At 37.7% G+C, this 24,433-nt stretch overlaps 1 protein-coding gene across 7 annotated transcripts in view; it reads right to left on the bottom strand.

The window, feature by feature from the left end:
* The window catches only part of LRRC4C (leucine rich repeat containing 4C), a 1,200,301-nt gene that overhangs the window by 458,059 nt on the left and 717,809 nt on the right, over positions 1-24,433 (bottom strand). For all 7 annotated transcript variants that reach the window (XM_019470147.2, XM_053899824.1, XM_019470145.2 and 4 more), the window contains one exon: positions 15,363-15,499. The gene's annotated coding sequence lies outside the window, so the exon portion shown is untranslated. The remainder of the gene's footprint in view (positions 1-15,362; positions 15,500-24,433) is intronic.

The raw sequence follows: 24,433 nt of genomic DNA, 5'->3' as shown, positions 1-24,433 counted from the left end.
CAAATGACCTATAAAAACCACCTGAGTTAAATAGTTAAGTCTTAGCACCATATATGTGGAGTAAAATGCAACATTCTCATTAAGTCTGAAAACTAGGTTGTTTATACCAACACTTGGACATAGTTTGCTTTAGAAATAAGTGCTCTCTATTAATGTTTGTGGCTAGCAACAAAATATGGATTCTATTCCTTTATATTCATTTGATCTTACTCTAGATAATTTTTTAAAGGGGAAGGGGATCCATGGCTATTTATGTTATCACATTGCTATAAATTGAAAGCCTTTAGTCTTTGGCTCATAGACTTTTTATCAAGTCCTAAGGCAGTCTTGCAAAAAGATTCCCAACACCCCTATTCATCCAAGTAATATAATAATAAAATAGATCAAACTGATGGTTTTAATAGCCTGCTAATATTTACCAGCCCTTTCTTCTCTTGCCCATTTCACCCTGGTGTTCCATGATAAAATTTACAACCCTGAGCTGGAGTACCAAAAGTGAATGTATATTACTGAAATGAATTTAAATCTCAATTATAATTAAAGCTAGTTGTCTACAGGGGGATTTTTCTTAAGCCTTTTCTAATACATCCCAGACTCCCAGCCTATGGGTCTCATTAAATTTCTCAGCTGCCCTAGGGATTCCCAGGTTTTGTAGAGCTAAGCGATGCTTTTTGTTCAAGCTATACTGAAGGAGCTAATCATCAAATAAGAAGGGAAGAACATCTACACACATATAAGGAGGTATATATGAGACACTATAAGACATGTCCACCAAAATGCAACGACAAACCAAGGAGTACATATTCAATAGGGGAAAATCAGGAGATCGTTTATGAAGGTAATATTTGCTCCAAATACTGAGAAAAAGGCTATAACTTGAAAGCAGAAGTACAGAGAAAAAAATAAATGACTAAAAAGCAGATGTGAGAAAAGGAGAGTATGCCTTGTCCGGTGTGCCTCAGCACAGATTAGCAGCAAAACATTGACCCTCTAGACCTTGGGATAACTAGTAGGATCTAGCATGGTCCTGCCTCCAGGAAAAGCATAATAATCAGTACCTGATGCTCACTGTTCAACTAGTTGTGTGTGTAAATCCAAGGAGGTACTCTCCAACGAGGCATCTATTTCAGCAGCCAGCTGTTAACATGTTTCTGTGCGTTGTGGGAAAAGGGGTAGCTGGGATAGCTGAAATAGACTACATTGCAGGAGCTCAAGACACTTAGCCCAAGGAACAGGGCTCTTGGGTAAGGGAAGGACAGGTGGGAGCATCAAATCCTTTTTACAGAAAGAACAAGTAATATTAGACCAGGGAAAACATTATCATCTTAGGGTGAATTATGAATATAATTCATATATAACATAGGTAACAGCATAGGTTAACAGCATCTCAGAAAGTTAAGGAAAACCAACTAAATTCATAAAGCATAAGAAAGCAACAAAATGGCATATAAGGAGCTGCCTCAGGATAGAGAAGTGACACTGGAACTTAACTGTCAAAATTCCCACAGAAGTCCCTAATGCCTCTAGATGGGCAGGTCACCATTCAGCACACCAGGGTTGTATGGAGAGATGGCTGTAGTCTAGGACATATAACAGGAATAATCTTTGGCATCTCCAACCAGACAGTAAAAAAATGAGCCCTGAATAATGTCTGGATGAGACACTTCCTAATTTGCTCAGAGTATTAAAAAAAATTACTTTTTTTCATGAAATGTCCAGTGTTATTTCTGAGAATGTCTTAGGCCATACTTTGTTTGGGGCATGTCTATTCACTCTCATCTTGGTCAAGATATTGTGCAACAAGCACCATTTGGCAGTGAGCACACTTAGAATATTGCTCTAAGGCACAATCTTCTTTACATAGCCTTTTTACATCTTCCATTGACAACATGTGACAACATCACACTCATGTCTCAGGTAGAAGAATTTACCTAACCCTGTATCAGATATTAGCGTTTGGACCCCCAGAGCAAAATGGCTCATCACCCAGGTTAATTACTCTTTCAGTCAGCCAGATTCTTCAATTTATGTTCTTAACAACTCTAAAGCTTTGGCTTTTTGTTTTTTTAATGTTTATTTATTTTTATTTTGAGACAGAGAGAGCGAGCAGGGGATGGATAGAGAGAGAAGGAGAGAGAGAATCTCAAGCAGTCTCCATGCTATCAGAGCAGAGCCCTGCATTGTCAGTGTAGAGCCCCATGTGGGGCTCCATCTCACGAACTGTGAGATCATGACCTGAGCTGAAATCAGGATTGGAAGCTTAACCAAATGGGCCACCCAGGCACCCCTTTAGGTTTTAAAAAATGACTTCAGCAAGATCATGCCATACTATCTTCTCTTCTCTTGACTCTTCTTTTTATCATGAGAAACTCTGTATCTACAAGCACACATCAGCTTGCTCTGATTTTTTAAGCCAAATTAAAACAACAACAACAACAACAACAACAACAACAACAACTATCCCTCCTCTGCATATGAAATAAGTTGCCCAAAGTCCACCTATCCTATTATAGCCAGTCTCTAAATCTTAGTCTTGACATATGTATATTATCCTGCTGAGAAAATGATGAAGAAAAAGACTTAACCAACATTTATACTCATTTCATATAGATTAACTTTTTGAAACTTATAATTATACTTTCAATTTAGATAATACTATTCTGGTCCTGTATCTCTTCCATCTTAAACTTACTACATTTAAAAACAAGCTCATACTCTTAAAAACTGAGAACTGAGGGTTGATGGTGGGAGGGAGGGGAGGGGAGGTGATGGGTATTGAAGAGGGCATCTTTTGGCATGAGCACTGGGTGTTGTATAGAAACCAATTTGACAATAAATTTCATATATTAAAAAATAAATAAGTAAATAAGAAAAAAATTAAAAAATTAAAAAAATTTAAAAAAAACAAGCTCATCATCCACCTCAAGTCTCTCTTCCCTGCCCATTTCACTAAATGTAAATTGAAGCTTCCTTTTACTCAAACCCCCAAAATTAGCATTATTCTTAATCTCTTTCTCTTTCACATCCTACCTTTACTAATCTCACAAATTATATATGCTCAAAACATAGTCAGAATCCAATCAATTCTTACCACTTGCCCCTCTATCATCATGGTGCTAGAAACTACCTTCTTTCACGTGAATGATTGCCATAGCCTGTTAATCGTTCTCTCTTCTTGTACCATCATTCACCTCTCTTTAGGCTATACTTAACCAGAGAACCTAGAGGAAGCCAGCCTCCTAACCCACATTTCCCATTCCGGTGCCTCAATTCCATCACTCTCTCCCTTGCTTGTTCTTCCTAACTTCTCTATGGACTTTGGAGCTCCTCAAATGCACTGAGCATGCTCTCACTTCACGGCCTCTCCACTTGTTTCCTCTACCTGAAAATCTTTGCTCCTGGATATTTGAATGCCTCAGTGTCTCACCTCCTTTTGGTTTTTCTTGCCTTCTTAGTGATGCCTCCTCTGACTATCCATTTAAAATTGCAAGGTGCTTCCTCACCAATACTACTTCTTCTTACTCTAATTTATATTTTCCTACAGAGTGTGACACCACCCAACATAATGGTTATTTAATATTATTTCATTCTACTTAGTTTTTCATTGACTGCTTCTGTGGGCTAAAATTTGGATTGAGTAGAGCTGGAGTTTGCGTTTGTGTTGTTCCCCATTCAATCCCCGAAGCCAAGACTGCCTGACTCGTGATGGGTGCTCAGTAAACATTTGTGGAATGACTGAATTCATACATGCCAATGACTTTGGAGAAAAACTGACTTGTGATCCAACTCCTGCTCTCTAATTTATTAGCTCTTGACCTCATGCATGACTTTCGATTTCAGTCTCATCTACCTCATCTATAAAACAGAAACAATGTTAAGAGTTTTGACCAAAATGTTAAATGTGAAATGTCTAAGGCATAGTAGATATGAAACAGATGATGCTTGCCATTGTTGTTATCAAAACACTACTTTTTAAAAAGTTTATTTATTTATTTTGAGAGAGAGAGAGAAGAGATCAAAAGTGGGGGAGGGGCAGAGAGAGAGGGAGAGAGAATCTCAAGCAGGCTCCATGCTGACAGTGCCGAGCCCCACGTGGGGCTCGAACTCACAAACTGTGAGATCATGACCTGAGTTCAAAACAAGAGCTGGAGGGTTAACTGACTGATCTACCCGAGCACCCTTAAAATATTATTTTCAATAACCTGTGGGATGCCATTTTCATCCTTCATTAGGTGAAAGAATTTCTACTTTTACCACAAAATATAAAGGCACATGAATTAAAAAACAAACAAACAAACAAAAAACAAACAAACAAACACATATAAATGTCCAGCACAGAGTCTGGTCCATTGAAGTTCTATAATGAATGATTGTTTCAGCCATAGTTAAACTATTCTTAAGGTTTTTGTAGCTCTCCTATGCACTAAATTTCTTGAGTTCAAAAGTAGTTCAGCATCATGGGGGATTGGAAGGGTTTTAGAAATCCTTAGATTTAATACACCATGTTGCCAAAAGAGTGCTTTGCCTAAGGCTTTCCTATTCACTTCTGGAACAGTGACTAAGAATAAGGATTCTTCAAGGCATGCTTATCAGCTTCCAGGCCCAAAGTAGGTGGCCCTTGTTAAAGAGATTTCTTTTTCAACTTCAGGAAAATCCACAAGGACTTCGTTAGATTTTATTTGCTATCAAAAGCATGGGAACTCCTGGGGAGGCATTCTTATAATCTTCTTCCCGCAGGTAACCCACCGGAAAAAAAGGAACACTTTGTTATCGTTACTGAGAAAAAGACCCACCTCCAGTTTCCATCAAAATCAAAACAGCTAATTAACCAATAGGAAAGCTGATGCCATGATTTTCTTTGGCCAAATCCCATGAAAACAAGCCAAGGAGCTTATCTGTAGGTACCGAAGCTAGTTTGCACCAGCCTACAAGAGAATATTCTGCACATCTCTTCCCTCCTCTGTGTTCACTGACATCACATTGGTAATTGAAATAGGCCATAGGGGGAGTATTTACACCACAGAAACAGGAAAGCACCAAAAAACAGAGCTTTTATTTTTTTATTTATTTTATTCTCAGGTAGCTGGGTTTCCAGCACACTATTGGTTTTACTTTGTTATTTCCAAATGTATGAAATGAACAACAATTCATTCAAAAATTTGTTATTGCCGTGCCTTCTCTGTGCGAGGCACTGAATTTAGGGGTTGCTCTCTGAAATAGATGCATACCATTCAGTTGAATAGAATGGTTGTCTCAAATTGTTTTACTGCCTTGAAATTCCTGGTTTATGGTTTGGTTTCTTGAATAGTAAATGTGCACTGTGAAGCATTTTGCTTTACTGCAGAGATATTTCATTGTATTTGTAACATGAATATGGAGCTTTAAAGATGTAAAATGTGATATATCAGGCATAAGGTATTCCCATGATACTTAGCATATTTGTCAATGGTGGAAAAAAAGTTGAGAAAATTGAGGTACTGCCAATAATATGATTTTACCTAGTGGGACAAGCAGGAGAGGAGACTTCAGAGACATGGACCAATTTTTCATTCAAAATGTGTTTCAAATGCACCTGGAAACTTCTGAAATTATGCTTGATAAGCTGGAATGTGGCAAGAAGATGCAATCGCTCTGTGTTCTCTGCATTGCTTACCTATCACCTCTCAGCTCTCAACCAGGTCACGTGAAGGTGGCTCAGAAAAATTGGCTAAATCTTGTATCACATGGTCAGAAAAAGTGCAAGATCACATTCAGGAGGATAGAAATCCAGAGTATCTGCCACTCTTAGACACTTAGTTTCTGATGTCTTTAATTTCTTTATTAGCTTTTATATCCTGATCTTACCTCTGAGAATAAAATTCATATTTTATTAAGGAATTTCTTATGGGCTCTTGGCTTCCCAGTCATTTCTTGCAAGTCAATTTCCTTTTAATCCTATCTTCTCTTGTTTTACTCCAGTTTGGGAAGCCAGATTTTGAAACATGACTTTAGATTTGTCTTTTCCCATAAACTACTGCCTCCATTGCGATAAGTCCTTTTAAAAATGATGTAATACAATTCACCAAGGGGCAAATCTTCAGAAACAGAGATGCAGTCTTTAAAAAAGAAGAAGAAAAACAAACTACAATATTTTAAATACGTTATATAATAGGAATCTCTCTTCCTTATAAAAGTGATTATTCCATTACTTTGTTTATAAGTTTTTAATAATAAAACAAATTTTGTTTATGATAATGCCAAGATGTATTTTAAATAATATTTTAATTCTGAATATAAAAAAATATTTAAAAGGAAATAATTACTTAATATGTGGCCAATTTTTAAAACCTAATAATCTTTGTAAACATTAAAACCCACAGAATAGGGTAGTTTTCTGTTAATATAGATCATTCTATATGCCTAATACTGTATAGCATCCTAATCATTTCAATTAGTGGCAACTACAAAGTTCAAATGACAGATTAAATTCTGCCATCAGGTTCCAAATTCTTGGATTTTTCTTTCTTTTTTTCTTGTAGAGAGAGAGGGGAAGAGCACAAGCAGGGGAGAGGGGCAGAGGGAGAGAGAGAGAGACAGAGACAGAGAGAGAGGGAGGGAGGGAGGGAGGGAGAGAGAGAGAGAGAGAGAGAGAGAGAGAGAGAGAGAGGGAGAGAGAGAGAGGGAGAGAGAGAGGGAGAGAGAGAGAGAGAGAGAGAGAGAGAGAGAGAGAGAGAGAGAGAGAGAATCTTAAGCAGGTTTCACACTTAGAGAAGAGACCAATGCCAGGCCCAGTCCAACGACCCTGGGATCATGAACTCAGCCAAAATCAAGAGTAGGACACTCAACTGACTGAGCCATCCAGGCATCCCAAAATTCTTGGAAGTTTTTTAAGGGTATGAGTTCTAAGTCTAATTTTCTGTATAGGGAAAGTAGTAAAGTGAATTTCCATGAAACAAGGTATGCCAAGTATAAATATAGTCTGTTTATTTCAATATGCTATCTTGACTCTTAGTCTTTACTGAAAATTGTACAAAGTGAAACTCACCATACTTCAAATTCCACTCTTTCTATTTATTTTATAGTACCAGGCATTCATGGAAAGCTTATCACCTGAAGAGCAAACTTTTTAAGGTGAAGACAACCAAACAAAAACCAGAATGCTTTTTTTTTAATGATCTTGTAAATATTCATTATTTAGAAAATCCCCTAAGTTATACCCCTGCCTTATCAATACACAAAGTCAAAGTTGATGTCCTCTAAGTAAGTATTTATGATGTAGGCCCCAAAGGTGTCTTTTCAACTGCAACAGTGAGTAGAACTCTTCTGCTTTTGCAGGAAGTCCTTTGTTTTGCATTAAACATAGTTTGTTTCTGGTCCATCGAGGTTCTTAGCATCAGGGTTCTTCCTGGTTTCTCTAAGCCTCTAGCATCCACTAGTCCAGAAGTGGAATGCTAGACTATTTGTTAGCAGTGCTTCTGACTTTCTGTCAGGGTTATTTTTATATTTGTGGCTAACGTCCCTTCCTTATAAAACTGGAAGGTCATTGTTTATGTGATATCCACCCTGACAGACTTTATAATCAGTTCATGAAAATCACAGCCCCTCCTTAGGTTATGTTTAAGGACAGAATTAATGCCTGTCTTAAAGGACAGTGGTGCTAAATCATGTTGTTACCATATACTGCTATTTTTGTTTATTCACCATATTTATTTTTTATTGTGTATAATGGGATGGGTGGAATTGACATTTGACTCATAGACCACCCGTCTATATAAATGGCAAAACATGAGGCTATTGCAGTTGGTATTTGGGGATAAAGCATGTATGATTAAATAGTGGGGCCACTTGACCTTAAATATTTTAAAGTACATATGTGAAGAAAGGTGTTTATTTTTCTTCTGCTTCTACCAGAAAAATAAGCACCTCAGTTCATTTGTAGGAATAGAATTCACATTAAGAATTCTTTAACTTGCTAAAGAAATGTGAAATGTGAGAATACATTATCTAGAAATGTTATAGAACTCCTTTTCTGTAATTTTTTTTGAAAAAATAAGACAGATTACTTCCTACCAACTCAAAGCATGCTCTCTCCCTCTGCTAAACTCCTATAGCAAGTCATGTATGATGAGTAATGTGCTGCATGAAGCACCAGCAGCAAAGAGGAACAAGACACCGTCTTATTCCAAGGAGATAAAAACACCTTCCTAACATATATTGTAGTGATGCTAGTATTTCTATTTTAGCACTGGGAATGGTTTTTCTATGATTCGATAGTTAGATCTGTATGATGTGTATATAGTACAGGACATCTATATCTTCCTTAGTGCCTAAAATATTCTTTACCATGTAGGAGACAGTTATTAGTTTAATTCGTTTAGTATCTATTACTTCATTCAATAATTAGTTTTTAAAATTTTTTTAATGTTTATTTTTGAGACGGAAAGAGAGACAGACTGAGAGTGGGGGAGGGCAGAGAGAGAGGGAGAGCCAGAATCTGAAGCAGGCTCTGGGCTCTGTGCTGTCAGCACAGAGCCCGACATGGAGCTCAAAACCACAAAATGTGAGATCATGACCCAAGCCAAAGTCAAACGCTTAACTGACTGAGCCACCCAGGTTCCCCTCAATAATTATTTTTAATTCACTCCTATGTGAAGCAATTATCTCTCTCTTTTTTTTTAAAGTTTATCTATTTATTTATTTAGAGAGAGAGAGAGTATGAACAGGGGAGGAGCAGAGAGAGAGGGAGAGAGAATCCCAAGCAGGCTCTGCACTGTCAATGAAGAACCCAACAGGGGGTTCAAACTCATGAACCTCAAGATCATGAACTGAGCAGAAATCAAGAATTGGAGACAACCAATTGAGCCACCCAGAGGCCCAACAATGATCTCTTTAAGATGAATTTATATGCAGTCTTACCCAAATACAGTGGAATGGAGTTAGTGAAAAGTTTTTAACAACAGTTAAAAACAAAAAACAAACAACCAAAGAATCCAATTAGAAAATGGGCAAAAGACATGAACAGATATTTCCCTGAAGAGGATATGCATATAGAAAATAAGCACAAAAAATGATGTTAAGCATCACTAATTTTTAGAGAAATGAAAATAAAAACTACAATGAGATAATTAGGGACAATGCTCCTTGACATCAGTCTTGTCAACAATTTTTTTTTGATCTGTCACCAAAAGCACAACCAACAAAGGCAAAAATCAAGTGGGATTGGGCTGGCATTTTGTACTTGTATAGCCACAAAGACCAGGGCTGGCTGCCAGATGGGATTCAGGGTCCACAGCCTTCCGAGGCTATGGCAGAGAACATGGAAGAACCCAGAATGGCTGGTATCTGCAAACATGAAAATGTGTGGGGTTAAATCTAGTGAAATGCGTAGCAGTCTGAGGCTTGTTTCTTTAGTGGCAAAAGCTGATGAGGTCCTCTGCAGAGCAGGTCACTAAGAAGCACCATCACTCCCACTGCATGGTTGATACTGTTAGCACTGCCCTTCTTACTTGTTCTTACCTACCCCTATACATCTTAGCTTTGCCAGTCTCCGGGTGGGGTCAAACCCAAGTGGGTCCTTCATGTAATGTCCCAGAAGGCTGGGGTAGCTCACCCTTCCCTCTGTCCTCCCTTTCCTGGTAAGAGGATCTTTTTCCAGTTTTTCTTTTGCACATCAAAACTATAATGAGATACGTCCTCACATCTGTTAGAATGACTATTATCAAAAAGACAAAATATAGCAAGTGTTGGCAAGGATGTGGAAAAAAAGGAACCTTGGTGCACTGTTGGTGGGAATGTAAATTGGCATAGCCACTTAAGAAAATTCCTCCCAAAATTAAAAATAGGACTACCATATGATCCAGCAATTCCACTTCTGGGTATATATCTAAAGAAAATAAAATTATCTTGCACAGATATCTGCACTCCCATGTTTAGTGTAGCATTACTCATAATAACCAAGACATGAAAACAACCTAAGTGTCCATCAATAGATGGATAAAGAAAATGCCATAGTCAGTCATAAAAACCCTGCCATTTTTGATAACATGAGTAAGGCTTGAGGGCATTATGCTAAGGAAAATAAGTTAGATAGAGAAAGATAAATACTATATGATCTCAGTTATATGGCATCTAACTACACTGAACTCATAGAAACAAATAGTAGATTGACTGTTACCAAGGCTGGGGTGGAAGTTATAGGGAAGTATTGCTCCAAAGGTATAAACTTTGTTATAAGGGATGAGTAAGTTTGGAGAGCTACTGTACACCATGATGATTATAGTTAACAATATTGTTTTGTGTATTTGAATGTTGCTAAGATAATAGATCTTCAATGTGCTTGCCACCACCACAATTATTTGAGATGAAGCATGCTAACTAAACTTATTGCAGTAAACAGTTAACAATGTACACTTATATCAGATTATCACATTGTATACCTTAAACTTATACAATGTTATATGTCAATTATATCACAATAAAGCTAGGGGAAAAAACCTGTAAATATGCAACCAAAAACAAGGGGAAAAAACTCTAAATATGCAACTGTCATATAGTCCAGCAATTCACTTCTGGGCAAAGAAATGAAATCCTATGTTCACATAAAAATCTGTACACTAATTTTTATAGCAACTTTATTTATAATAGCCCAAACTGGAAACAATTGAGACATCCTTCAGCAGTGAATGGTTAAACACACTACTGTATATCCTTACCAGAAATACTATTCAGTTGAAAAACATGAATTAAGTATTGCATCCAATAACTTAGGTGAAACCCCTGATAATTATGTTGCATAAAAAAAGCCAGCTCCAAATGCTACATAGTGTATGGTTCCATTTATACAACATCCCTATAATGAGTAAATTATACCAACTGAGAGATCAGTAGTTGCCAGCTGCTTAAGGAAGAAGTTGGGGGATGTGAATGAAGTGAGTATGGCTATAAAAAGACAACAGGAAGGGCTTTATGGTGATAGAAACACCAATCAAAACCACAATAAGATACCACCTCACACTTGTCAGAATGGCTAAAATGAACAACCCAGGAAACCACTGATGTTGGCGAGGATATGAAGAAAGGGGAACCCTTTTGCACTGTTGGTGGGAATGCAAACTCATACAGTCATTCAGGAAAACAGTGTGGAGGTTCCTCAAAAAATTAAAAAGAATTATCCTATGACCCAACAATTGCACTACTAGGTATCTATCCAAAGAATATAAAAATGCACCCCAATATTTATAGCAGTGCTATCAATAGCCAAATTATGGGAAGAGCCCAAATGTCCATCAAATGAAGAATGGATAATGAAGATATGGCATATATATATATATATATATATATATACACACACATATATATACAATATATATATTGCATATATATATATGTATATATATATACACATATATATACTATATATATATTGCATATATATATATGTATACATATGTTTACTATATATATATATATATGCGCACACACACACACACACACACAATGGAATACTACTTGGCAATCAAAAGGAATGAAATCTTGCCATTTGCAACAACATGGATGGAACCAGAGGGTATTATGCTAAGCCAAATAAGTCAGGCAGAGAAAGACACACAACATATGATTTCATTCATATGTGGAATTTAAGAAACAAAACAGATGAACACAGGGGAAGGGAAGGAAAAATAAGATAAAAACTGAGAGGGAGGAAAACCATAAGAACTCTTAAATACAGAGAACAAACTGAGAATTGCTGGAGTGGAGGTGGGTGTGGGGGGTGGGCTAAATGGGGGATGGACATTAAGGAGAGCACTTGTTGGGATGAGCACTGGATGTTATATGGAAGTGATGAATTGCTGGGTTCTACTCCTGAAACCAGTACTACACTGTATGGTAACTAGCTTGAATTCAAATAAATTAAACAAAAAAGAAACGTTCTGCATTGTGACTGTACTAATGTCAATATACGTGTTGTATTACTGTCCTATAGGTTTGTAAGATAATTAATCATTAGGGGAAAAGGGGAACAGGGTACACAGAATTGCTCCACGTTATTTATTTTAATTTTTTTATGTTTCTTCATTTCCTGAGAGAGAGAGAGAGAGAGAGAGAGAGAGAGAGAGAGCATGAGCAGGGGAGGGTCAGGGAGACAGAATCTGAAGCAGGCTCCAGGCTCTGAGCTGTCAGCACAGAGCCCTACATGGGGCTCCAACTCATAAACTGCGAGATCATGACCTGAGCTGAAGTAAAATGCTTAGGGAACTGAGCCACCCAGGCGCCCATGTTATTTCTTAAAAGCACACATTAACATACAATTGTTCCAGAATAAAACACTTCATTAAAAATTCAAACATCAACAATAACATCTACATATTTTACATCTGGACTACAGGGCAATCACACAAATGCTTTTAGTTGATTTTAACGAAAACTGTTCAGTTGATAGCCCTGGTGCCTAAGTGTCAGTATTTTCTACTAGGCTCTGTTAAATTACTACCTTTCATTCAAATCCATCCTCCTCCGTTTTGAGAGGTGGGGCTTGGGTCTTTGCAAAATGCATCCCCTTTGCCACTGGGCTCCCTATTTCTATCAATAGAGAGAGAGAACTACAGGGAAACTGCAAGGTTCAAGGGGAAGAAGGAACTTAACACTTGTTCCCTGATACCATTACCCTACACAGCAGTTGGTTCCATCTTGCATTGTTTTCTACATTCCTAGAAATAACCTCGTTGTCCCCCTCTCCAAGAGCTATAACAACACTAGCTGCCTGGTATCCCATCCTCAGAGATGTGGTCTCAGTTCTGTCTGTTGAGCCCCTTCTAGTTTTTCAGGGTATAATATTGGCTGAACAGCATCCTTCACAAAATTCTGAGTTGCGGCTCATATGGCCCCAATCTGAGCTCTTGGGGCACTAGCACCCGGAGCTGGTAGAATTCTTGGAGTCATGAATCTCAGCAATGTGGAGTCCTCCTCACCCCTGAGCTTCTGAAGTTCCTCTGCTTTTCAGACAATGCTCTCACCCAAGATTTCTGAAGTCCAAGTCTGCAAAACCCCTCCTCCAATATTCTAAATTCTAATCATTTCAAAGTCTTGCCTGCTGTCCCTGAAGATACTGTAGCCACTTCTGTAGTGACTACATGTTTGATTCCTCAGGGTCCTCTTTTGCCTTTCCAGTTCTCCAATATCTGGCTAATGATTGTTAAATTTTATCTATTTTTTTAACATTTATTCATTTTTGACATACAGAGAGAGACAGAGTGTGAGTAAGGGAGGGGCAGAGAGAGGGAAACACAGAATCCAAAGTGGCCTCCAGGCTCTGAGCTGTCAGCACAGAGCCTGACTTGGGGCTCGAACTCACAAACTGTGAGATCATGACCTGAGCCGAAGTAGGATGCTTAACCAACTGAGCCACCCAGGTGCCCCATTTGGTTAATGATTCTTAAATTTTATGTTTTTGTTTTAACACTTACTCATTTTTGAAAGACAGAGACAGAGTGTGAGAAGGGAGGGGCAGAGAGAGGGAAACAGAATCTGAAGCAGGTTCCAGGCTCTGAGCTGTCAGTGCAGAGCCCAAGGCAGGGCTCTAACCCTGAGATCATGGTCTGAGCCAAAGTCGGACGCTTAACCTACTGAGCCACCCAGGCATCCCAAATTTTATCTGTTAAAATAACTGGAATGGTTTTTGTTTCCGGAGCTCAATCTAACAGATTTGTAGCAGGGTTTGAAGCTGAATAAAGGGAAAGAGGCTAGAGAGGCTGTGAGACTATGTGTAAGGCCAAGTTATGATGGGCAAAGAGAATGCTAAGAAAAACAATCAGAAACAAGAGTGGTGGGGGGGATGGACAGAAGTTCAGAGAGAAGTAGAGTTGCAAAGTTTTCTGTTGTTTTTGAGAAAAGTACAAACGTATAAAGACAGGCCAGTACTGCCCTTTTTCCCCCTTGTTTTCACATTCTTCTTCTGTTCTGGCTCACATATGTTGCCAGAATAACTTTCTTTTCACTTACAGGTGACTATCTTCCCTATAAAAGATCCAAACTAAAAGCAACAACAACAACAAAAACAAATAAACAAACAAGCAAGCAAAAAGCACCTCCTTTTCTGAATAGCTAGAAGGATTAAGATTAAAGGCAAAGAAAAGGGGCAATCATGCATACTTGAAAAAAAAAAAGAGCTTAAAATCTTTTCTTCTCCATTCGTTCATGTTCCCCTATGATACTTTATCTTGCCATTGCCTCCTCATCTTTAGAGAGCACTTTCTGCATATCTAATGTTCTTATGGGACTCTCAAAACAAAGTGGGCTCCCTGAAGACAGATAGCATGTCTTCTATTAGCTTAATCTAAATAACGTGATGGAGTTGATGTGGGAGAGAATAGCTGTATTCCAGGAAAGTCTTGACTTATGAATTTAGGACAGATATCTGTTATACATGCAGCCCAGGGAGAGCTAAATATTAACAGGAAAATGTATGAGCAATTCCTCCTACCGGTTTGTATAACATTTCTACTTCTCCCTTAAAACAGCATGACTGATTCAAGTAAGTATTTGCCAATTAAAATGGCAAGCATAAATGTCTCCCTTGCCATATAGATGGAGCTTAATGCCACTATAACTTTATATATTTTTTTCTCTTCAACACAGTGAAACACCACAGATGAATGAACCTATTTCCATTTTACAGAGCTGGACAGGTTTTACTTCTGGGCTCAAATGGTCTTGGCCATTGGTGGCACAACATTTATCTGAAGGAGATGCCACAATCCATGTCGAGCTCATGAACTGCCACTTGTAGGAGTCACTTGGACTTTCATGCTTCCCTACTGGTTCATTTAGACAAGTTCAACTTTTCCAGTAGCCCAACAGCAACTATTTTCATGCTGTTACCACATCAAGCTTTCCAATCTCACCAGGTTTTCAAAGGAAGAATAAAAAGCCGGCTACCTTCTCCAAACACTTTGTTCCATATTAAAAACCTAACTGCTGCCCCCACTTCAAAAAAGGAGGGGGACATCATCAGTTGTCTCTTTCATTCTGAATCCTGGGCAGGCCAATCTGCCACAACTCCCAGGCCGTGCAAAGGAACATCTGCTAGAGGAACAGTTAGTTTGACGCCCGCCCCTCCACAGAAATCACTGCTAGTAAATGTTTTATGAGGTGGGTACTTTTTTCCCCCGTTTCCTCCTTTTGTAACTGACTGAAGCCCAAATGAGCAAGATGAAATGGCCAGATATTTAGCCAGATGTTGGCACCCACATGTGTATGTTTGGGAGGGAAGAGAAGCTGTCAGCTGTACCAAAGGAGTATTAGAATCATCTGAAATGCAATTAACAGCCCCACAGTCAATGAATCTTTGAAGGATTCTAACAGAGTAAATTACACCTCTCACTTACCTATGGCAAATTGTCCATGGACCAGTTTCCTTGTTTGTGAAACTTGAATCCGGTCAATTTATTCAGACTCCAGAGTAGTTTCAGGATGTTTCCATTCTGTTAATCTACATGGGTTATCTCTGCTCTTCCAGTAACTTCTATAAACACACACATACACACACACACACACACAAAATAAAAGGATATACTTAGAATATGTAATGCTGGATAAATACTAGTTGACAGTTTAGATTTTTAGCATCCATAACTCACGCTATTTTTTTTTAGACTATTCTTATTATTTGTAATAGAAAGTGATGGGAACAAAGCTTTTCTCCTTTAAAAACTACACTGAAGGTCAATGTGGTTTGGTATCTACAATTACAACTAGTAGAAGTATACCAGGTGAATGGCAAAAGCTTAATAAAAACATATTTATTACAGAGTCAGTATTATAGATTTTACTAAAATCTGCCTGTTATTGCATACCCTCAGAAGGTGGAAAGGAATTTAACATTTGAGAAGTTACCATGAACCTGGGGTTGGACTAGTATTTTTATATACATATTATCCTATTCAATTAGTATATCAATCTTTCTAGCACTTACTACCTATAGCTCTCTCTCTGACATTTTTCAGATCATAAGGGAAAGACTTATAGGTAGAAGGAGGTTAGATTTTAAGACTAGATAACCTGAATCCACTTCTCTTACTCTTTCCTTACTCAGGCATAGGAGAAGCTCATAGATTATTTTTTGTTTTGTTTAAATAATATCAAAATGTTTTGTATACCAAATATGCCCTAAGACTACATACATATATACATACATACATACATACATAAAAAGAGTGACTTGGTCATTGGGTTATGGGAAATTCCAAGGTAAGATTGATAAACTTCATGTCATTTCATGATATGATAATTATCACTTCATAATTATGGTCTAATTCCTTAAACACATAAATTTTCTTTCCCTTATCACAATTGTTTTGGCCTGAAATTTTATATCGATTTTAGATTCATAGGACTCTTGTAACTAAATTCAACAAAATCAGTTCCTGTGCATCTAAACCATATTGCTTATTTAACACCCTGTTGTATTAACTGGTTTATATTATGAGACCATCAGCTGTAGTGATCCTCTCCTCCCAACCTATAAGGATCGTTATGGCAGCAATAAAATATTCCATGGATCTCCTCATATTCCAGGAAATAGCGAGCCACAGAAAACACTTACTCCTCACATGGAATACTTCCTCTTTAGAAATATCCCCAAATTGCTCACTTATTCCCTACAGCCAACCAAGAACTGTTAAAAGTATTAATTAGAAAGTCTTCCCAGCTTGCCCAAATCTTAACAGAATTTGCAAATTAGATACAGTCTCAGTATTTTCTACTTTTACTCCATAAAATTTAGTCCACTTTTTATACAACTGAACCCTTGCTTAAGCAAAAGGGACAGTGAAACAGTTCCCTTGCCACAAACTTAGGATAACTCTGGATAGAAATGTCTAAATTGCTGACTCTTCTTACTACATGTTAAAAAAGACAAAACAAAACACATAGTAGAGCTTATAGTTCAAAAGGGGGTACAGATGGGGCACCTGGGTGGCTCAGTCAGTTGAGCATTCAACTGTTGATATCAGCTCAGGTGATGATCTTATGGTTCATGGGACTGAGCCCCGTGTCAGGCTCTATGCTGATGGTGTGGAGCCTGCTTGGGATTCTCTCTCCCTTTCTCTCTGCCCCTCCCCTGCTCATGCTCTGTCTCAAAATAAATAAATAAACTTAAAAAGGCGGGGAGAACAGAATCCTGGATTATATGTGAGGATGAATTTCAAACCTAAGAAAGAGGCTAAGTAATTGCTAGAGTTGCAATTCTGATACAATTAATTATCTGCAAAAACACTCAATCTATTTCATTGCCACTATTTCATTATTACAATTTTTTAAAATAACCATTTATTGGTGGTCCAGCTAGATGCTAGGCACCAGTTAAGTGACTTACATTTATCTGATTTATTAATGTGGAAAAAAAGTTCTTCAATGGAAAACTATGTTTTCTCTAGCACACCCTTCTGCTCTTTGATTCTGATGCTGTGGAAGAATTCTACAGAATCTATAACTCTATAAAATATAAATAGCTATTAGAAAAAAATAAACAAATAATTCTTTTCTATAAACACACAAATTTTATCCAGTCTAGCAGAGAGGTTCACCTGCCTTCTCTGCACACTGTGGAGGAAGCTAGGTTCACCCATATTTGCACATCAATTTCAATACTCCTGATATATGAATGTGTGTTTATTTTGGACTTTTCTTTTTTTTAAACATGTTTATATATTTGTTTGGGGGAGGGAAGTGAGAAGGAGAGGGAGAATCCCAAGCAGGCTCCACACCGTTAGCGAGGAGGCCGACCTAGGACTCAGTCCCACAACCTGTGAGATCATGACCTGAGGCAAGATCAAGGGTCAGACCCTCAACAAGCTGAGCCATCCAGGCGACTATGAATTCTTCTTTTAAATGATTATAATACTCCTGGTTCTCTCAATGATTTGCAAATTTCATAAAATCTTAAGAATCTGTTCATTTTATATGTGCATGAGAGATGTGATTTTATTGCATTTTTTGAGACGATCTTGTACCATTCTTTACAGCAACTCTATGGGACATATACATTGTTAAGTGCATTTTATAGCAAAGGACCCAAGACTCAGCAGGGTCCCATGACTCGCCTGAGGGCCACAAACACAAACAGACATTCCTGATTATTAGACACTGTGCCACAGGCTGAGGGTGCAAAGCTAAACAAGGCTGTCTTTATCCTCAAGGTCAAGGAGACCAGGGGAAATCTTTATTGAGTGTTGCCTACATGCAAGGTGCTTCCATAGATATCCAGGAACTAAAAACATTTGATAAATCCTCACTATCCAAAACTCACCACTTGCTATATGAAATACTGAACTCAAATAAATTCAAACAGTGTTATACCCCTCACTATCTGAACTCATTCTATAAACTCTTAATAACTGAATTCGAGAATCAAGTAGATTTGTATAGGGAAGGGCACTCAATTGCTATCTTTAAATCCTCAAAGTCACCTTGTGAGGTAGGCATTCTTCCCATTTTTACAGATAAGAAAAATGAGGCTCAGTGAAAGTAATGTTAAAAAAAAAATCACATCACTTTAGAATAGAAAAAGATAGCAAGATCACACAGCCCAATGTCCTCATTTTATAGATAGAAAACCGGGGCTCAGGGAAACAGAGTGATTCTCTTGAATCTTTTATCCAGCTAGGAGCAGGGCCTGCTTCAACATTCGCTGATTCAACCTTCCATACATCTTTCCACTTATCTGGGACTAGTAATGCAAAAGAATGGGCCACACATCTGTCAAAGCAGGCAGAAAAGTGAGGGGCAAATTATTAAAACTTGCTCAAGAAGGTCCCAAGTTCTCTTTCCAACCTCACTTACCAGGTTATTTATCCATCTAGCTGATCTGAAGTTGGCTGTCTGAATTCATTCCCCTTTTTACTCTAATATTATAATTGCATATGTTTGTTAGTCTACTTAAGCAATACCATGAGCTATTTTCAATATTGCAAAAAGGCAGTGACTACCATTCTCCACCATAAGACGAAAGCCACCTAAAAGGCCAAGTGTCTGTGTGACTAGATTTCAATCAGCTGAAGGAGGGAATCATGTTTTCTAATACCAGTCTGGAATGACAGAAGGCTAGATCTTACTGATTAATAAGAATATGGAAAACACATTAAGAATCATCAAATCATGGACTATGTTCAGTAGGAAAAAAATTCAAATTACGGGTTTCATGTGACAGAAAGAAAGCAACAGAAGGGTCTTTGGTGGGGAAATTTGAGGAATCGCTTTTCTATATTCTACAGTTGCCCATGGATTTTGAGCACCTCTACAGAAAACAATTGTCCTGTTTTAAGTGACAGCTTTTCACTTAAGTCAGCCTTTGCTCACGTGTTCAAGCACAAATTTCTACTGTCAGGACCAACAGGACAGGAGTGATTTTCCATTATCCTCATATGCAGAGAGTGGCTGAAAATTTGGGCAGACTTCAGAATCTGTGGCAGAGTAAATTAGTAAATTACTGTTATCCATGTATGGTCCCACAGTCTAGAAACTTTTAGGGGCACACCCTCTTGACAGCTAAACCATAAAATCGAGCAGATTCCACATTCCCTGTTGTTGTTTTTGCAGACCTCATCCCAACTCCTCTTGCTTCCTTCCCCTCCTCTATTTTCCTTTTTATCTTCTACCATTTCATCTTCTTCCTTTTCCTTATTTTCCTCCTCTCCCCTCACACAAGTATTGCTATGAGAAAATTATGATTATAGGTATCTAATGAATAGACTCATACCATATCACCTCTCAACAAGCAGAACAAAGAGAGGTCACCTGTTACTACCATCCTTTAAAGAGTACTATATCACACCAGCAGCAACAGGTCACTTTTTGTTAGGAAAAATGCAACACATTTGTCATTTTTCTGTCCTTTCAGTCATTCTCAACAGGTTTCTTACATTGGGCTGGTTTTGTTTCAAGACTTCACACCCTCCAGAGACCTTCCCTTAGGAAATTTACAACCTTCTGTTCCTTTCCAAGTCATCAAAATTCTAATGGAGTAGTGTACTATGTAAACCTATGCTAATTTCAGTCATTATGCAGATGTCCAAATATCTTGCAGGTTTCCACCTAAAAGTGTTATTTCCCTCTAGAGTCAAAGGGACTTGGATGAGCTGTTGATCCCTTTGTTAAAATACAATCCACATATCAGTAGGCTACCAACTTTATCAAACTTCTGCCAGGAAAGCAGGATTCCCCTTAGAGAAGTTGGTGAATTGAGCAATGTTGAATTACTGTTTGTATTCAAAATGGAGTAGTGGGAAAACATTCCAAAGAAACTTAGCTTTTTAATTAATCATAATCTCCCACCTTTGTGAATTTTAAAATTTTCTGCTTTTGTTTTCATTTAAGAAGCTCTGTTTGGCTACCTCTGAGCTGCCAGGAAAACAGTGTAAAAATATTTTTCAGGTGTTGTCCTATATAATCCTCAAGACAACTTAAAAGGATCTGCCTGGAATAAATCATTTTTAAACATTTATAAACCGATGTTTTTTAGAGAAGTTACAAGCAATGACCAAGGCTACACAGTTAGTATTAAGTGTTAGAAGCCAGACCTTACACCAATTTTCAGGTTCATTTCTACTTACACCATATTTTCACTTTAAAAATGTTAGTCTAACAATTGGTCCAAGTTGGACTTGCCTTATATAAACACATACAAATATTTATGTTCTACATAGAGTGAGATGCATCAAAGACAGTAATGCTCCATCTAGGATAAATGAGGAGTTTCCCATTTAGCCTTAATCAATTATATCTATGATGCTCATACAACTAGATTAAGGGCAAAGAGTACAATAAAGATGTATTCAATGATAAAGTCAGATTTTTCAGATGGAAGGAGGAATGCAAGTTGACATTTCCTTAGATGCACTCAGTTACTGTGGCCTTTCCATATGCCTGAATCAAAGAGCTAGTATCTCTGGAGAAACTAAACTACATCATTAAAATAAAGGAAGCTATCTTGTAGTAAACACTCGGCCAAGACAAGTATCATCTTCTTTATGTGTTCTACATTTAATAAGAAGGGCAAAGGTTTTGAAGCCCAACAGTGGGCAAATGTGGCTTCAGAACCCTAATACAGAGTTCATAACACCTACCCTTCACCCCTGCCCACCATCCAGGCTTGATATGAGAATTAAAATATCTACATTTAAGGCTGCAGTGTATTGCTCAAATAGGACTCATAAATAATTAGAACTCTTATCTCCTCATTCAACACCAGGTCTGTCTTAGGGATGTGTGCTAACAAATTCTCTGGATCTAATTGTGCATTTTGTCACAAGATTTTGTTAATTGTGCAGAATATAATACAAGAGCAAGGGTTAAGGGAAGTCAAGATGCAGTAATTCCCTCTTGATTCCTAAAGACCAGAAGACACTGACACTCCCACAAGGTTCAAGCCCTGGTATCAATAAATGCTATCACCTCTTGCCCATTTGACCAGCCCCTTTGCAAACCTGACAGTTGCTGTGGATGTACCATTCACTGCGATTATTTCCAAAAGTATGTATTTTCACCATTTGAGTGTGAACACATAACTTATAATAAAAGCCAAAACAGAGACACTAATGCTAAATACAGAATCTTTGCAAATTATATCCCAACAAATAATAAATTTAATAGAGAATCATGAGACCCAAATTGCTAACCATAAGGAAGAGGGAATATATCATCTTCTAATATTATTTTACTGAACATAAATGAATAAAGCGTTCTTTTATTGCATTTGGGTCATCAGCATTCCAAATCTCAGTGGGGCTTTTGACATAAACATATAATCAAGAGCTGAGTTATTATTTTTATAATGATAATATCTTAGCTGGTGCCTTCAATCAGAAGCATGATAAATAATCACGATTCATATAACTCAATAACTAATGTGTTAATTCATCGATTTCAAAAAAGGATCTGATGCCCCTGTATATCATTCATTCATTCCCACAGTCTATTTCCTAATAAATTTTGAAACAAAAATCTAAGTTTAAACATGATTGTGGTACTCTGGTCAGATGTTCAAGTCCAACCTTCCTAAAAATGCATTAAAATATGATGTGCGGTACAGATGATTAAGTCACATCCAACTGTTTCAGCTAGGTTTTCAGGATAAGTTTGACTTTAAGGAAAATAATGTCTGGGTTTTTTTCATTCATTCATTCTTGGGAAAGCAAAGTAACATTATAATCATTTATAATCATTATAAAGTCATACAGCCTTATGTTCATTCCAGGTTGTCAGTCACTGACTTTGCTGCCTTCAGATACTTACTCTGATTTGTCTCTTCATATATAAAAGGACTATTCAACTAAATAATAAATAAATTTGAACTAAATAGTGGTATTTAACTAAAAGGATTGTTTCAGAATTAAGTGAGATAACCTAAAGAAAGCAAAAGCACTACTTCTGACATATGATAAATTCTTAGTGAATGGTAGCTATTATTTTTCAGTGACCTGAGACATTTTTGAAATTCCTACCAAGTGTTATATATTCTATTAGGCAACATCCAGATGACATAGATGTCAACTATGACCCTGTCTTGTCACATATAACCCAACCCCAAAGCCCATATATAAAGAAACTAGAGCATTCTCACAGAGCAGTAAAGAAATACACATTCCAGAGTCACACATTTAAGTTTTTATTTAAACTCAAGTTAGTTAATATACAGTCTAATATTAGTTTCAGGTGTACAATGTAGTGACTCAACACTTCCACATAATACCCAGTGCTCATTACAACAAGTGCACTCCTTAACCCCATCACCTATTTTACCTATCGCCCCCACGCCCCTCCTCTTTGGTAATTATCAGTTTGTTCTCTATCTATCGTTAAGAGCTTGTTTCTTGGTTTGCCTCTCTTTCTCTTTTTTTTCCCACTTGCTTGTTTGTTTTGTTTCTTAGATTCCTCATATGAGTGAAATCATATGGTATTTGTCTTTCTCTGACTGACTTATTTCACTCAGCATAATACTCTCTAGCTCCATTCATGTCATTGCAAATGGCAAGATTTCATTCTTTTTTATGGCTAAGTGGTATTCCACTCTATCTATCTATCTATCTATCTATCTATCTATCTATCTATGTATCTACAGCATCTACTTTATCCATTCATCAGTTAATGGACAATATGGCTATTTCTATAATTTGGCTGTTGTATATAATGCTGCTATAAACATCGAGGTGCGAGTATCCTGTTGAAATAGTGTTTTTATATTCTTTTGATAAATACCTAGAAGGGCAATTGCTGGATGGTAGGGTAGTTCTATTTTTAACTTTAATCTGGTAGAAAAAATGAATAACAAAGCATCCATATTGGAAGCAAGTCCACCATGGGCAGCATGTGAGTTCCACAGCCTCTCTCAACATCTGTAGTCGCCCAATGAATGGAGGCTCACATCCAAATGATTAAATACTTCAGAGTTAAGAATAAAGCTAACAAAATTTTAACAAAGCTATTTCATTATCTTCCAAATGGACTAAATGGTCATTTTCAAAGTCAGAACTCTCAGGTGGCTTGGCATTTTGTACTGGACTGAGGTGGCATAGGAAGAGGCAGCCCTTGCCGCCCAACCCCCTCCCTGCAGCCCCTAGTATCTTCCTACCCCTGATAAGTCTAGGATTATAGGAAGGGCCTCATTTGCATGCATGTCAACATTCCAGCTAACAGTTCAAGCTCCAACTACATACCTTATACGAAGCCACCTTTCAGTTTATAGATATATACTGCAGTAGAGATATCTGCTCTTAGGAGGACCCACCAAGGGATGAGACCCATGCAAACACTAAAACAATGAATTTGAGTAGGAATTCCAGATCTCAACTAAGACTAAGACTTTATCTAAAAGATGGCTGGGGAGTATAAGTGGGACCCTCTCCTTAACTCTATGAAATCCGCGTCTACAAAAAGAATTGACTGGGGAAATCTTGTTTGGATTTTTTTTTTTTTAAGTGTGGAGCCCAGGGAAGAAACATCTCTTGCCTGAGTCGAAATGCAGAACCAGGGCTTTGGAGCCAGATCAAAGGTTCGGATTCTGTTATTTAACAATTAAGTAATCTCAGACCTGAAAGGAACAATCCAAATGACAGCCCTGCCTTAGTTTAAAGCTAGGTTCTCTTTTCTGCTTATTATGGATCTTTAATAAGAAATACAATTGCTGAGAAGTCTGTTTTGCTTGCTGTTTGCTACGAGCATTGTGAGGCCTTTCCTGAATGTAACCCGCTGTGTAGTAGAATGGGTTGTAAAACTTCCTAAATGTAGTCTGATATGTAATAGAATGAGTGATTGTACATAAACTAACCGGCATTTCTCGCTTCTGTAAACCTGCTTGCTCAACACATTCCTCCCCTTCCCCCTTCCCCTTTCCCCCTTCCCCCTTTTTCCTCCTGCCACAAGTAACGGACAAAGCCTTCCCGCCAAAGGACAGACAAAGGAC

This window comes from Panthera pardus, unplaced genomic scaffold (genome assembly GCF_024362965.1).
Source record: "Panthera pardus isolate Hobbes unplaced genomic scaffold, ASM2436296v1 HiC_scaffold_12, whole genome shotgun sequence".
NCBI lineage: Eukaryota > Metazoa > Chordata > Mammalia > Carnivora > Felidae > Panthera > Panthera pardus.
The sequence above is the reverse complement of the archived record's forward strand: the minus strand, read 5'-3'. Positions and strand labels throughout refer to the sequence as shown.